Raw genomic sequence first — 5,067 nt, forward strand, 5'->3', positions numbered from 1 at the left:
ATGCCTGACCAAAAAATATTCAGTTTTCACTAACAAGTAGGAACAAAAATGAGAGATTGAATAGTAACTAGAGCATTATCATTATATTTATTTCTCAGTGATCATTCTTGTAATGAATAATGAGAGTTTTCCAGCCAGGTTTAGCTTGAGAGTTAGTGTTAAGTAATGGATTAGATGGTAAGTAAATCTAAAATTGCTTTAGGGTACAGGGGTTCAGGAAAACAAAGGATCATTGGAAACTACAGTATTTTTCCTGATAAGAGAATTTGAGGACAAATAATATAATACTTCATGTTAAGGAACAAGATAACTTCAGAGGTAGAGTCAGAAAATTTGTGGGAATTAGGGCAAATTGAAATGCATTTTCAGAGTGCAAACTGGAGTATCCATTAGAATGATTAAAAACTAGAGTCTTTTTCTTAAACATTAGAATTGGACTATCATTAGAGTGAAAGTTAGGTTTTAGTTCCAGCTGGAGTTAGATTTAGCCTTAGGGAAATGGAAAGTTTAGGGTCAAACTGAAAGTAAATCTTCGAATAACAAGTCTAGTTAGAATTAGGATGAATGTGAAATAAGAAACTGCTAATAATATTAAGATTAGGGTATGATTAGTGTGAGGGTTAACCTCAATATTCCAGTTAGGGTTCGGGTTACAAAATGGCAAGATACTGAATAAAACTACAAACTATTTTTTAGAAAGATGAGTTGAATCAAAGTTAGGATGAGTAAAAACTAATGTATTTGTCTGGCTTTTAGAATCCAAAGGCTATTAGTTCTAGGGTTAGGGTTACTGTTCTAGTTCAAGTTAGACTTAGGCTTAAGGAAGGGTAAGCTTTACGGTAAAAATGAGTTTTCTGCTAATATTTTCAAGTAAAATAAGTTTGAGATTTAACAAAAACTACAGAGTTTTACTAAGTTTCCTCTTCCAGGTTGAATAGGATTAAATTAAGAGTTAGGTTTCTAGTAAGATTTATATATAGTTAGGATTAGATACTAAAGTATATTTTAAATAAACCTGCAACTTCTTTTTGGAGATATAGGAGTTCAGTAAACGTTAAGATCAGTGAAAACTGTGATAGTTTTCATGATATGAAGATTTGAGGTTAATGATTCATAATAGGGAACAATTTCAGAGTCCAAGTCAGGGAATCTGTAGGATTTGGAACAAACTGCAAATCATTTCAAAGACAATGAGTATCTGTTAGAATGTGTCTAAACTCGAGTATTTTCCATTAATTTTAGGATTGGGTTACTATTATCATCAAGATTACTCTTAGGATTCTGTTAGAGTTAGGATTAGGGAAATGGAAGGTTGAGAAATTTAGTGACTTACTTTCTTTATGTATGTATATGCACTATTCTAAGGCTTGAACTCAAGGCTTGGGTTCTGCCCCTGAGCTTTTTGCTGTAGCCTAGCATTCTACCACTTGAGCCATGAGTCCACTTCCAGCTTTCTTTGACAGTGAATTGGAGATGAGAGTCTCACAGACTTTCCTATCTAAGCTGACTTTGAACTGAGATCCCCAGATCTCTGCCTTCTCATTTAAGGTAGGATTAATGCATGAGCTACTAGTGCCCAGGAAAGTGCCTGAATTATACTGATTGTTTTTACTTTTGTTCGAGATTGAGACTTGAATTCATTATCTGACAGCTTTGCTCACTAAGTAGCACTCTGCCACTTGAGCCATATCTTCAAAAATGATTATTTTAAATAGCTGGAAATCATTAAATTTTCTTCAGATGATATGTATCATTAGTGTTGTTCTAAAACTTATCCTAACCAAAAAAGATTTATTGACCCTAGAGATTATCTGAGCAGATTCTCATGCTTTACTTTTAATTGCATAACAATTTAGGGACATGATTTTTTTTATTATTATTTTAAGTAGCAAAGCAGTTATCATTAAACAAAGCAGTTTATGCGTACAATATACCTTGATCAATGCCAACCCTTTCAACATTCTCATCCATCCCTCCACTATACACCTCTTCCTTCACTCTTCTTAATTTTGTAGGATATTTACTGGATTCTTCTCTGCATTTTCCCCCTTTTCTCCTATTCAATCTTCTACCTTTTCCCACTTCACTCCTCTTTTGACTACCCACTTCCATATGATCCAGCAACTCTACTCCTGGGCATTTACCCGAAAGATTACAAACCAAGATATAGTAATGGTTTCAGCACAACCATGTTTACTGAATCAGCCCTCAAGAGAGAAATGAATCAAGTAAATGTAATACACACACACACACACACACACACACACACACACACACACACACACACACACACACTCTGGAAATTCTACTTACCCATCAGAAAGAATATTGTACCAGTTGTATCTCTCATTTCTCATTTCATCTGCCTGGTATCTCATTGCCATTGTATTGTCCCTGTACTGCAGTAACTGACACATGCAAACTGATGTAAAAGATTTTCGGGGTTATGGGCTAACCATAGATTCCGGAGTATGAGTTCTCTGCTCATTCTCTTTGTCTATTCATGCCTTTGAGTATTGATTGTACAGATTCACTTGAACCATTTGCTACACAGAAAAGAGATGAACCATACATATATATGTGTGTATGTATGTATATATATATATATATATATGATTATATACATACACACATATATATACATACATGGATATATGCACACACATGGATATATATTTAATACTTGAGTTCATTTTATGTTTTCAAGAATTATGGAGCTAACAAAAATCACATGCATTTTCCTACCTTTTCAACTTTTTCAAAACCCAAAGAACTTTGTCTCTTTTGAATATCTAATTTTTAAGATAATATCACCATCTCTGATCTGTCAGTGGCCTTGAAATTAGATGTTCAAATAGGACAAAGTTATTTAGCCTTTTTGGTGGAAGAGAGGAGTATTACTAGGGTTCTATTCAGGTGTTCTCTGCTTGCTAGATAGGACTTTAGTTGTATAGCAACAAGCAGCTCAATTACTTTTGCCATACTCCTGGTCAATTTTATTTACTTGAGGTCTTGAACTTTTTGCCCGGGTCTAATCTTAGATTGACTGAATGATCCTAGATTGCTTCTTATGTCTCCCACACAATTATCTAGGATTACAGATGTGAACCACTATGGCCAGCTTATTTGTTGAGATGGCTGTCTGGGCAGTTATTTCTTTGGCCTGGCCTGAGACCAAGATCCTTGTCATTTCTGCTTCCCGATCAGCTGGGATTACAGATGGGCTACTATACTTGGTGTACATGACACCTTCTGTTTTTTTGTGTGTGTGTCGGTCTTGGGGCTTGAACTCTGGGTTTGGGCATTGTCCCTGCACTCTTCAGTTCAAGGGGAGTGCTCTACCGCTTGAGACACAGCACCAGCATCGGTTTTCTAGTGGTTTTATTGGAGATAAGAGTCTCACGGATTTTTTTCTTGGGCTGTCTTTGAACTGTTATCCTCACATCTCAGCATCCTGAGTAGCTAGGATTACAAGCGTGAGCCCCCGATGCCCGGCACACCTTCTATTTTTTAAAAGAGGTTTTCATTGTAAAAATGCTCTGTAGAGGGGTTATAGTTACATGAGCAAGTTAATGAGTACATTTTCTATCAAGCATTGTTACCTCCTCCTTTGTTTTTCCCCTCCCCTTCCCTCCCAAGTCCACAACTACACTCCCCTCTACTCCCTTACCCTCTTCCCCGCTAAATTGTAAAGATACTTTTTCAACATAGTGTCTTGTGCATCTCATTGTTACAATGGGTCAGCCTGTATCACTATTTATCTATTTTGTTTTGTCCCTTCCCCTCCCCAAGCTAGAGAAGGGTGTATACAAATGCAGGGCACCGACACTAAATACAGTAAAAACAAGGGTTAAACAAGGGGGGAAGGAACATAAAAAGAAAAAAAAAACACATGGTAGATTATAAATCCTATCTTGGGGTTCATTTCGCTTAGCAGCATGTTATGTGGTCATATGGACATAGCTTATGAACTTTTATGCTTGTCCCAGACATATAATAGTTATTGCAAATAAGGGAAAGCATAGGACCAATGTTTCTTTGGTTTTGGCTTACTTCACTTTTTCTAAGACCTCACTTAGAGCTCCCCTATGATCCAGCAGTCCCCATTTTTGGGCATTTACTCAAATGATCACAAACAAGACCATACTAAGCTACCGGTACAACTATGTTTATTGCAGCATTATTTACCATAGCTAAAATATAGAACCAACCCAGAGACCCCTCAGTAGATGAATGGATCAAGAAAATGTGATACACACACACACACACACACACACACACACACACACACACACACACACACACACACAATGGAATTCTATGCCTCCAATCAGAGAGAATGACATCGTCCCATTTGCTAGGAAATAGAAAGACGCAGAAACAATTATATTAAGTGAATAAGCCAGGCTCAAATAACCACAGGTCCCATGGTTAAACTTACTTGGAGTAACTTGTACATGGTACTATAAGAGGATGTTATGTGAAATGAACCCCATGATAGGGACACAAATAATTTTTATTCCATGAGATTCTTATCTCTATATAATCCCCCAAATAAAGTTGGAAGGGAAGCTGTCGTTCAAATACAGAGCACTACCCTTGAGGGAAAAAGCCTAAGTGACAAGGTAAGGTCTTAAGATTAAACTATAATATCAGCACTCAAAAAAGTTGATTTCTTTTCCTTGAGTTTTTTATTAAATTGCTCCAGAAAATAATCGATGTTGTATTTATGTTTAGCATTACTATTAAAATCATGTTATATTTATTTATGTTATTCTTTATTTTCTTAAATTTTACTTATACTTTATATCCAGTAATGATAAGAGATGATTACTGTTTCACAAGTGATTATGTCAGTTGAATATATGGATGAGAGGTGCATAAAACGAGTTTGGATTGAAAATAGATATTTGCAAGGTCTTCACAAAAGAATTGATAGTTGAAGGAGCTGTGGGCATGTATGAAATAAACTAAAGAAACCAGCACAGAAAGATAAGATATGATTCTGGAAAGCAAACAATTTTGGAAGAAAAAAAAGGAAAATATGTAGCTTTTGGTAAGAACTTT

Source organism: Dipodomys spectabilis, unplaced genomic scaffold (genome assembly GCF_019054845.1).
Source record: "Dipodomys spectabilis isolate Male_0828 unplaced genomic scaffold, ASM1905484v1 ptg000556l, whole genome shotgun sequence".
Lineage (NCBI taxonomy): Eukaryota > Metazoa > Chordata > Mammalia > Rodentia > Heteromyidae > Dipodomys > Dipodomys spectabilis.